Here is a 12,302-nt window from a genome sequence, read left to right on the forward strand (position 1 = left end):
GGCAACATATGGCATATTTAATTACTCTGGGAACCATGCAACCTACGGAGTCCTATAGGGCCATAATAGTGGCCAGTGACCCATGTACACTCACAGTTTCCATGCAGGCATAGACTTAAATTCTGGATTCACTACACTCCCTGAGATTTCCACTTCTCTTTCCCTTCAGTGAACACAGATACCTGCCACAGATTCCCTGACAAGCAACTGATATGACCTTGTAAGGAGGCCTCCTGTATAAAATAGGATTATAGAAAACAGTAATATATTTCTCTATAAGAAACAGGAGATAGAATTCCACCAAGGGACTCCCATCAAATCACTGAAGGTACTACTCCACATTCCCTGAGAAAACATCTGGACTTGGCATGAAGACATGGGGTTAATCCCACTCACCAGCACTAGTTGGGAGGCTCTCAACTCAGCTTAAGGTAGTATCTCAATCATCAGTGCAGAGAGGCACACACCTCTAGCAAGAAATATGCCCCATCTTATGCATTTGGGTGCACCAGGTGGGATGTCTTGCCCCACAGGGACACCCATCTCTCTCCACTGACCACAGCAGAAGTCAAGATGACTCATTAGCTAAATCTTCAGCAACTGAGAGAAGCTTGGACAAGCTGGTTCAAGGCAACTGAGAAGGCACAGCATCTTTAGCAAGTAACTGGATTCTCTAACATGGGGAGAACACACAGAACATATGGCAGGTTTCTCCAGCCTTTTTATCGGTGGAGGGCAACATGGCAAAAGACAGGGTGTGGCCAATGAGTTTATTCTGCCCCAAACTTCTTCACAAGACCAAGTTCTTCAGTGTGGGCAGGGATCACCTAAAATTCTCTCTAGAGACTGACAAACTTCTCCTGGGCCACTGACAAAGCCTGAGCCCAGTAAGCACCATACTGCCCATATCGCACAGTCCATTCATGAGTAGGGTGGGAAAGACACTTTCCTCTGCCCTCTTCTTCCCCCAGCGCACCGTACGAGGCAGGCCAGGATTTTTATCCTTCCACTGTAAACTATAATACCTGGTTTAAAATTATATTACAAGCCATTAATACAAACGGAGGGTTTGGGAGGATTTTATAACCCACAAGAGATGACACTCATAGGTTATGATGTCATTCAAACCACTTGATAATATACTGTACTAGCTTGCAATATTCCAAAAGCAGCTATTAAACTAAATATAGATGAGGAGCATGTTGCTACAACAACACAAAATATTATGAACAGCAGTTCTCAGAAATATATGGCTACAAACCTGAGTTTTATTTATTTGTTTAGACACCTTTTTTTTCACGTGGGGTAAAAACAACTGCTGTGGTCCTCTGAAGGTGCTTACACTGTGGATCGAATCTAAAATCACCACAGTGGAAAAAAAAATAAAAGGCCAACCAAACACTGGGGTAATCCTAGAACATAGACATATATATATGTTATATATATATTTGATGTATGTAAACTACAACACTCCTAGACAGAAATAAATCAGTCCTGGCCATTTAAGGTAATTCAGTTGCATTACCTTTCTTTTCATACCAAACTTAGGAGCAATAAAAAGGGAAAATGTAAATACTAGTTCCTACACTTTTGTAAGTCACTATTATCAAAACAGAGCGCTTTAATTGTATTTCGAGACTAGGGTATGGGCTGGGTGACAAGATTTACTAGAGGTCAATGTGAGCAATAACCATTTTTCTTCCCAATGAAAAATAATACCATCAATGGGAGTTGTTAAGAACTATTAAACCTGCTGAATTTAAATGCTTCTGTAGGATACTTCATCAGAGATGTTTGGTCATTCTGGTTTGAGGTAAAGATGTAAAACAGTTACCAGAGTCTTGACGATTACTTTGATTGTTTTATTTTATGTTATTCATATTTAAAGCCCTGTATTATGAAGGGGTGGGTCTTAGCCAAATACATCCTTCTCCTAAAAGGCATTACGCTTTGGGGGAACAGCCTGAGAAAGCTATGCCTCCATGCTTTCTTAGAAAGACTTCACAGGAAAGGGGAATAAAACCACTTCAAGTGGTGCGTCAGAAGAAAGGAAGGAAGGATCTCTACCAAACAGAAGATGACCTCAGTGGAGTTAGACCTCCAATTTGCTGGATCAGCAGAACGAGGGTCCCTTCAGGACTAGATATAAAGCCCACAGCAGGAGTCAGGAGGATGAACTCCATTTTCAGCAGCTTTCCAGTAGGCACAAAACCTCCTCTTTCCAATCCAGCAAAGCTCTTCCTCAGCCGTGAGTCACAAAGGGGATTTCGAGAGCAGCATTTGACCCAGCCTTGAACAGAAGTCTTGCCCAAGCAAGACATGGAGTATTTAGCTCTTCCCTAAATCACTGGAGTTTGGTTTCTTGGATTTAGTGTGGAACACAATGAAATCTACCTTCTCATCTGAACGTGGCAGCCTGACATGAACTGGACAAAGCAACACACTGTTATGAATTTCTTTTACAGTTCAGCTGAATATCCTCTCTTACGATTAAACTTTTGAACATGTTTTAATACAAATGTAATAGATTGTTTTCTCATGAGCTGCTGCTTAAAGCCTTGTTTATAATAAATATTTATAAATATTTATAAATAAAATATTAATTACTTAAAATGACATTTTAATGTGGTGCTACATGTCCAAGAAACACTGGGCTATGTTATGTGATCTCAGTGTGGGATTCGTGAACTCAGAGGCAGTAACAACAAGCAGTGAGAGTGCTATGAATAATCCCTGCATCGAGAACCTTCAATATAAGTTGAGTAAAAGTAGTAAGCAAAGAGGCTACACCAAGGGACAATATTCCTTTATCTGAAAGCTGTAGAAATGAGTAGTGACAGTGACCTGGACGGAGAAACGTACTTAGAGATTCATGGCCTTCTAGTTCTATGGCTGGTAGAATTAAAAATTGGTTGGTTAATCATTGGTGATGATGAGAGAAGAAAGAAACCATTTAAACCAAGAGATTAGCTAATACCCTTTGTTTTCTATTCATGATGGTGCATCAACATCTTCTGGGAGAAACAGAACAGTTCAGGAATCAGAATCTGAATACAAAGGGCACAGCAGCCTACTACTGTCTTCTTGTCAAGACTGTCCTATATTTTGCCATGCCAGAGTGACAGGCATGTCCCAACCCCAAAGCACCTGCACAGCCTGAGCAGGGACTTAGTGAAACACTTGGTGGGTTCCTCGAGAGAACAAGGAAACTCCAAACATTATTACTACCTCACTTAAATGTGTATATCATCAGCAGTGTTCTTCGAAAGTACCCACCATTTGGCTAAATCTGCTTTCCGTGTCACAAGAGCAGACAGTTAGTATTTCAAATGTAGTTATTAACTGAACCCTATAAAACATACCTCTCTATCTAGGAAAAAGCTTCATGTGCAGGCAAGCACATCATATCTCAATACCACTAGTTTTCATCAACAAAGTATTCTGGAGGCCTTCACCTTACTATTTCACCTCTGGGCTGCTCAGAAGAATTAACCCTATGTACACTGTCTGCCAAAAAGAAACCAAAACCACATTTTCATTTCTTTTGCTCCATCTTAGCTATAAGTATTCAGCACAGGCTGTATGCTGGGTCTGAAAGAATTATGGCCACACAATACTCATGACAGCTGGAGGAAAGCACCGTGTTTGGATACAAATGACAAGTGTGGTAAGGTCCACAACACACCTTCAAAGGGTGCCAGTGTCAATTACCTCCAAGCCTTTCCAACAGCTTCTGACAGGGCAGTGAGAAAGTACCATATTTAATCTACTTAAAGCTAGACTGGACAAAGCGCTAGAGAATATACTGTACAGGGAGAGAAAACCTGTGTCAGGAAGGACAGGGATGAGATGATCTAATGCAGAGGAACTTTTCCACCTCTGAATTTTATGATTCTATGATGTACATGCAGAAATAGCAGGTGTGAGCAATGATGGTGAACACTTCTTTGGATTTGTGATGAAGTTCATTGCATAGAAATAAGGGCAAAACAATTAAAGAAATAATTTTACTGCTTCTCTTTGAGAGACTGGGGGCAGGGGGGCAGTTTCTGGAAAGCTTCTTCCTCCTGAATTAATAAAGCCTTTATACATGACATTCTTGGTAGAATAAAATAGGAGAGAACCACACAGAGATCCCAATATTTGGGGTCATTATTTGGGGTCAAACTTTCCAAGCAGGCAGCCAAAACACAATCCATCACCATGACCCATTTGCCTTTAAGAAACACCTGAAACCGCAGACAGGCCTTCTCAACAGGCTGTTGGAGCAAAAGGGCCAACCCAGAGGGGCAGCTTACAGGACGCTGGTGAAGGATGTGAGTCACCATGTTGAAGTCAGTGCAATGACTCACATCTTTCTAAGCTGGTCATAGACCTGAGTAGCTTGTTGAACTGGTGGCTACATACGGAGACATGAGATTTATCAAAGTAAATGCCAGAGTTCATGAGGTGAGTTCGAGAATTTGACCTTTCAGTCTACTTTGCTTCACAATGTAAGTCAGCCATTGACTTTAGTGGGCCTTATACTTGACCTGAACACGGCCTGACAGCAGCTAAAGTTTTTGCTAGACACTTTATGAAGACTACTGTGTTGCTGGGAAGTGTGGCAATATATACAAGCTAGCAATTAGCTTTTGGGGTGACTAGGTCAGTTGAATGTCACTTATTGAGTAGTAAGATTTTGCACCACATCTTGCTGCCTCACAAAGCTATTACTAGTGACAAGAAACCACATCATTACATGTGGTCATATGCAAACCTCAAGGAAGATCTCCAGAAGGAGGAAGCTGCCGTTTAAAGAAGTATCAATGAGCACACGCTGAATAATTTCACTCCTTTTATGTATATCATGCCTGCTTTCTGTGGTCAAGAATCCTCTTCTTTATAGTACGCAAAAAGGAGTTTGGTTAGTGGCTTGTGTTTGTTGAAGGGATGTGATTAGCATACAAATAGTTGATATTCATAGACATTCATATTTAATCAAACTGGGAAAATAAACCCGAGCAAGACACACTTAGCTCCTTATTATCACCATCCTCTTCAGATGTCTCTTAGCTCTAAGGTTTGCACACTCGCAGCAGTTAGGGCTCCCACTCCAGGGATGGAGGTGAGGACACTTGGCTGCTCCCACCCTCTTCTCCATAAGCAGCACCACAACTGCATACCGACACCATTAAAACACAAGCTTGTTCCTCACAACACAATTTTCAGGATAGCGTGCACAGAGGGAGACTGGGTAACAGGCGTGTGAGTGAAATACCCACCTTCCTCTTCTTGGTATCACTATGAACATAAGTAGGAAAAAAAAAACCCAAGCCAAAACATGATAGAGTATATTGCTAAACTGAGACAAAACTTTAAGAGCCTATTAAGGAACCTTTCCAATTTCTTTGTGAAGTAAAGGAGTACTGGGATTGCCAGAATTGTTGGTGAAAATATTTTCAAATCAAAACAATAACTGACACAAAAACAAACAAAAGGAAACTTCAATTTTGTTCCCTTCCTGGTTCACTCTTTTTCTTCCTTTTTAAGTATGAAATTTAGCTTTGAAATCATTTAACATATGCAGACAAGATATTTTAAAAATCTACTAGTTCTAATCCTTATTTACCTGATTTTATATAATCCTAGTTTAATGTCATGATAACTTTGTCAGGCTATAAAGAGTGTGCTTCAAGAACTGACCTGTTTAGAAATTTCACACAGAATTTTGCTTTGCTATCTCCACTTGATATATCTTAGCTTTGTGATACCTCCCCTGAAACCCTGACTAGCGAAAGCAAACTCACTCTGACAGAAGGATTTTTGAAGCTGTTATTTTAATCTTAAGGTTTACATACCTGTCAGAGGATAGCATGTTCATAGCCTTTACTATTGTTCACAGATTCTTTTTTCCAGTCTACACATAGGTCTCAAGGGTTCTTGCTCCTCAAGGCAAATTACCTCTGAGTGTTTAGGTTCACCTCCCGCTCCGTATTTTTTTACTTTCCATATGCCTCTTTCTTTGTGGCTTCCTTCCTCTCTTTTCCTTATTTTCAACTCCTGACCAGGACTCTTAAAGGAAAGAAGAAAGACACTTGGATACCATGGTGATGGGTGACCTTATGAAAACACAGATAAATAGACAGGGGTATTGTTATGTTTCCTTCACACTGTTTGACTCTGCTCCAGTTGGGTGAAAACATTTGTTCTACGAATAAAAGAAAACCTTTCAAACATTACTTTGGCCCCACTCTTGTTCCCAGTGATGTAGCTGAGGATAGGACCTGTGTCCTCACGGGCCCTTCACCTAGTCAAGAACTGAAGACAAATTAGTTAATGGAGAAGTGACAATATAGCCGATTGATTGATTGATTCTTCTATACGATAGATGATGTGGTGCAAGGATTAGGTGCTTTGGCTTAGGCAAAATATTTGTGGGTTTCAAAACTATAACCCCACTCTTCACCCTCTCCAAACCTTGAATATAGTGATTTCTTATCATCATTACAATATATTTCAAAGCACTTTCAGTCCTTTAGTTGGAATTGTTTTGTGACAGCAAAACCAAACAAAAACCAGCAAGAATTTATTTAAAAGAGGAAATAACTATGTTTAAGTTTTATATTATGTTTAAACTATGTCTAAAGAAAAAAACTTCAGTAGTTTAAACTATGTTACACAAAGATGTTTAAGACCAATTGTAATGATATAAGTATTTTCTGAATTGAGGCCATAACATAGTACAGGGGCCTTAAAGATTATTTAACAACCCACAGCTCATTCCTCCCAATTCTGCCAAGAAGCCTTTACAAATCTTACATACACAAACGACTTTTTGCTCACGCAAATAAAGAGGGTTTTTAGCCGGCATTTTTTCTCTTCCTTCTTTTAAAGACCCCATAGAAATTAGCAAAATCTGTACAAGTCAATATCTTTTTCTGGGGCCAAGAACAGGACACTGCAGCTCTCAGGGTTTGGAAAACAATTCATCTGTATTGCCCTCTCAGAGCCCGGTAGAGTAAGGCATTGGAACAGCCAGAACATCAAGAGGCACAGCTTGTGACAGCCTAGAGAAGGCAAAAAAAGAGGTGGAGGGTGGAAGGCAAAAAACGAACAAGACAGAGAAGCAGCAGAAGCTGAAGGAAAAGGCCAAGCCTTTTCTCCATTTTCTCTGAGAAAAATTCAGGCGGTCCAATGCAGAGGGAATGCAGCAGGGCTATTCTGCAACGTCTGGAGGGAAGGAGATGAGCCAAGTAACAGCCTTGTGAAACACAACTAGAAATTCAGCCAGAGACAGCATTGATTTTTTTCCTCCTCCCCTTATCCCCCCGGCACAGAAGAAGATATATGTGTTTAGATCAACTCATGCCCTTATTGAGTCTTGAGCAGAGAAGGGTCTCACTCAAGCACTTTTCATGCAGTCTGCAGGATTCCTGTGCACACCCTGAGCAGATTACTGGGATAAATTAAGACCCAGCCTCTGCCCTTAACCTATAAGACAATTCACCCCCGTTGTATTAACTGGCTTAAAAAACAAAACAAACAAAAGATCCAACAGGCTTGCAACAAGTCTTTCTAACTGTTAGGTTAACACTGCATGAGATGTTTGTATGACAGATCATGATGGGAGGTGACAGACTTTCAGACCTTGGCTGAGAAGTGAGATCAGCTGGAGGTAGATGATTCCTGTCAATAGGTGAGCTTCCTGCAGCCAAAAGAGTGATGACCTGAAGCTATGGAAGGATCTTTATTTTCTTCTGTTACATCTCTGTGTGTACATGTTCAGGGCTTTTTTTAAAATCCATAAAGTAACAGAAATAGCAGTGTTTAAAAGCGTGAATTACAAATGCCTTCGATTTACTGGAGGAGATGGAAAAACTGATTATGTGGAATCTGGACAGTGTAAAAGACAACTGCCCAAAATACAGTGTTCTTCCTGACCTAGCCCTGTCCTCATCCTTCATCTCATACACACTACACCAACCCCTGCCTCTGCTCGACACACAGTGCCAGTCTCCACCACCCATTTGTCAAACCTTCCACAAGCACCTTCTGTGACATGCCAGCCCCTAGGCACTGGATGAGTTCCCTGTAAAAATCCACAAGGTCAGTGGCTGTATTATCCTGCTTTACATCCCTCCTTAAAATCAACCCATGATGTGATCCTTGGGCAGCGCACTGGCAAAGCAGCTGGTGTGCTAAGGAGGCTGCTGAGGACACCGGCTGATCTCTGCTGGCATCCCTCAGGGATCCCCAACTTGCTCAGTTTTCACTAACACTCACTTTTGGGCTCAAGCCCATACATCTGCATTGCTTTATGGACAGCCCAGGCTGGGTGCATGTGAGCTTTGGGGACATTCCTCAACTACACACTTCATTATGCCACAACAGGGCAATCCCAATTTATGCACTGGAGCAGAAGGAAAAAGAGAATCAGAGCTGTAGCACCACCCCACTGGCACCCTTGCTATCATGCCATGAAGGACCTTGCCTCTGCAGTTGGTTTCTCTTCTTCTTTTGGGTTGTCACAACCCTGCTTTTCTCGTAACACCTTCTCAGTTTAACAAATGCAATTTCACTGCAAGGAGCAGAATGCAGGAGGAGAAGCCTATGCATAATGCTCATTATATTCAAAAATCAGCTTGCCCCCACAAATCCAGCACATAGCAAATGACTCATCTGGAAGGCTTGGGTTCAACTGATGACATATAAAGACGAAACTGTATTAAAGTTAATGAACTTCAGAATGATGATTAATACTAAAGAGAACATAACACTTTATGGCAGCTGAGACAACGTTCACTCCTTTTCATTACTTTCCTGAGGACAACCTGCATTAAAAAAAAAAAATTGTCTGACACAAAGAGCTGTTGACAAGCATACAAAATGGAGCATAAATACTACTTACTATCCATAGCTACACCCAGGAGACCTTTGCAAAGTGTTTGAATATCCCCTGCTTTATTCACTGTAATAAGTGAAATGTGCTCTCTTAAGCCAACAGTGCAACTGAACTTGTGGGAAGACGCTCTTTGTGTACCTGCTGCCAAAGCCAGAACACCAGCTTCTTCCACACATTAAACATGCATCATTGATGCTGCTGAACTGCCCAGAAATACTGTTAATCCTAAAAAAAAAAAAAAAAAAAAAAAGTGAGGGTTTAATATTCTCTCTATAGATGCAACATGTTCCAAGAGCTAATTAATTGCTGCTGCTACTTACTGAAGGAAAGAGCCAAGAGCCATGTGTTTGTGCTATTCATGTTTCTGATAGAAACATCTGATTTTGTTGTTGTTGATGAGAAAATGCTTAGGAAAGGGCACCAGAGCACTTTTCAGCATGGCTGACAATATGGCTCCCTATTTGGTTGCTCTTTTACCTGCTACCTGCTGAAACCCGGCACACGTTCTACACAGAGCCCTGTCTGCTGCACAGCAAACACCCTTTCCTAAAGCCTGTATTTTGGCTGTGCCTTCCCAGATCCTTTCGTGTGTATTTGAGAGGAGCATTAAACAAAATATGTTTTCTGTGGGGAATATTTCTGTAAATACCAGATTGAAGACTGCTCAAAAGACCCCAAAACCCCACCCCACACACATTTTACATGTGTAAGAAATAAGCACGACAGAATACATGCCGCCAGGCTTTCCTGTCACACGCACCACAGTCGCGGCCCCAAACACCAGTTCTGATCTGCTGCCACACTCTTCTGACATTACAACCATCTCCTTTTTCCTGGTTAGTGTTCAAGAACTGCAGCACTAATTCCTCCTGGCTGCAGTGCCAAATGACTGTACTGGAACTAGTCCATGGAATGAAGTGAATCCCATCTATTTTTTTACTTTTTTTTTTTTAGGCATCAAAATCCTAACATTGATCTTTCAAAATATCAGCCTGGGTTTCCAGAAGATGAATAGCTATCTTCAGGCAGTGTTGGACCAGCAGAGTCTCTCTGACCTTTGGACTCGCTTCCCCCACAACAGGGACAACCAAGGGCAAACACTAAGGGCAACAGCCAATGATTCAGGATGTCCTCTAGCAGTGATCTTACACTCTGTAAACAAATGACATTATTAACATGCCCAGTAGAGGCTTGGTTTTGGCTCCTTCTCCTTCTTATTTGAATTAATTTCCAAATAAGACCATTTATGACCTTTATCTGAAGCAGCATTATGCAAGCCAACACTTGTGCAGGCCAGTGTCTGTATTCCAGGGCAGAAGACACCAGGAGCTAAAAGGAAGAAAGTAGGTTCCTGCTCCAAAACAAAGTGAAACCAGGAAATGCCTTTAGACAAATGAATCATAATTTCAAGTCAACTGCAGTAAGGGAAGGGGGGAGTTTCCATGGCAGAGGAAGAGGTCGTCCATGAAGCCAGAAAAACTCTAGGTCTGGCTTGCCCAGAGCAGGTTTTTGCCGCTGCTTTTTCTGGCAACAGAAAGATGCAAATGAAACAACAATTGTAACATAGGCTGAAAAGACTCTGAAGAGCCTACTCCAACACCAAGTGACTGTCACAAGAGTGACTGTCAGATTAGTCAAGGCTTAAATCTTTTTTGGCTTGTTTGCACTGCTGTGATTTCCATTTTCTCTGTACAACAATGAACCACAATGCAGGGAGACAGGGAAAAGGCATTCTGCACAGGACATCCAAAACCCCAGTTATCCCAAACTTTTATAAGACATTGAATTTAATGATAAAAGCAAAGAAACTGCAAGGGTAACAGTCCATGCAAGTTACTCTCTTGTGGCTAGAACTAGGCTTCAAAGTGCAATTCTGCTACCTATAGTTACTGGCTATTTGTCCCTCTCAACCCCAAACATGCAGCGACTGAAGGCTGGATGCAGCGCATTTCTAATGACCTTGCTGTTGCTCTTCCTGCTGTAGCATGGACTACTGCTATAAATTTGGTTATCTCTCTCTAAAATTTGATTTGTTCTCAGTTGAACAGAAGCACAGAATTTCCCAGCTGAGTTACACATTACGGGAAAAAGTGTTCCCTTTTGGGTTTTTCAGCCTGCCATATTTCAGTTCGCTTGACTCTCCACTTCTTGTTTTGTGCTGCCTTCGCATCACTTCTTACTTGCTCCATTCTAAAGAAAAAACATTTCATCCGTTTCCATCAGTCATTAATTATTCTCCCCACTCTAACTAGAATCTACTGTAACTCTCCAGTATCCTTACAGAGCTGGAGCGCTCTCTACTACCTATAGCAATGCCATTTGTGGGTCTATGAAACTTTGATTTATGTATTTCTCTGTAACTCATTTCTTCCCTACTGAACAAAATCTCAGTTGGTCATATTCAGTATTACACAGTTCCTTTTCTCATCACAATATTTAGATGCTCAACTAGATCCTAATTGAAAGGGCATGATTTTCACAGGAAAAATCCTCTTCCCTTTCCAAACGGCCTCAGTTGCAGGTATTGCTCCAACACCCTGTCAAGTAGCCCTCTTTAAACAGAAATACTACAGTATTTCAGAAGCATTTAGAGATGTCTGAGCTTCCAAATGCTGTTGAGCATGTCCATAGATGTTTCACTGAATCAGACACAGAATCTGGCAGTATCAAGCCCTGAACAGAGAAGAAATAGATGCTCACACAAAGAATTACAGGATAATTATAAAACTTCAATTGAAACATGTTTTTTTCTGTGAGGTCTATTTTATTCTCAAATATGAGAAAATGATGGCATAGAAAATAGACATCTAGTAAGAAATGATGAAAGTTAATTTTCCCCCACTTGATGCTGGCATTATCTGCTGCTTTGCTGATGGAGTTTTGCTTCACAGGAGAACAAAGGAATGCCTAAAAAAGAAAATTATCAGCAGTACAGTAAGGCAGTAAAAGGAAATACTTAAATTACAGCCTGTGTGTGATACTTTCTGCCCGTACGTGTCACTGTAACAAACAGTCTAACAGGAACCAGCCTAACAGGACTCGAGCAACGATAGACACTTGTGCACAATGAATTGAATAGCAGGTGGAATAAAATAAATCCTTTGAGGTAGGACATAAACCATGGGAGGTTTCATTGAGAGTTAAGCAGATCTGTCCCTGTGGCCAGCGACAGGAGGAGCACAGCTCTGAAAGCCTGTTTGTGGTGGTTGGTCCATGCTATGCCCTGGGTTCCTCTCAGAGCACCTGCAGACGTTGTTGGTCTGGTGGCTGGTGATCAGAGTTTCCTGAAAGCAGGCCAGAGGTGCTCACACGCAAACCTGAATCCGTGAATCAGCTTTTGTAATGTTATTTTAAGCAAAAGACGATGCAAGGGTGAGGTATGCGCTTGTGGGAGGGAAGGGGGGGAGAGGGAGGGAAA

This window comes from Strigops habroptila, chromosome 6 (assembly GCF_004027225.2).
Source record: "Strigops habroptila isolate Jane chromosome 6, bStrHab1.2.pri, whole genome shotgun sequence".
NCBI classification, from domain to species: Eukaryota; Metazoa; Chordata; class Aves; order Psittaciformes; family Psittacidae; genus Strigops; species Strigops habroptila.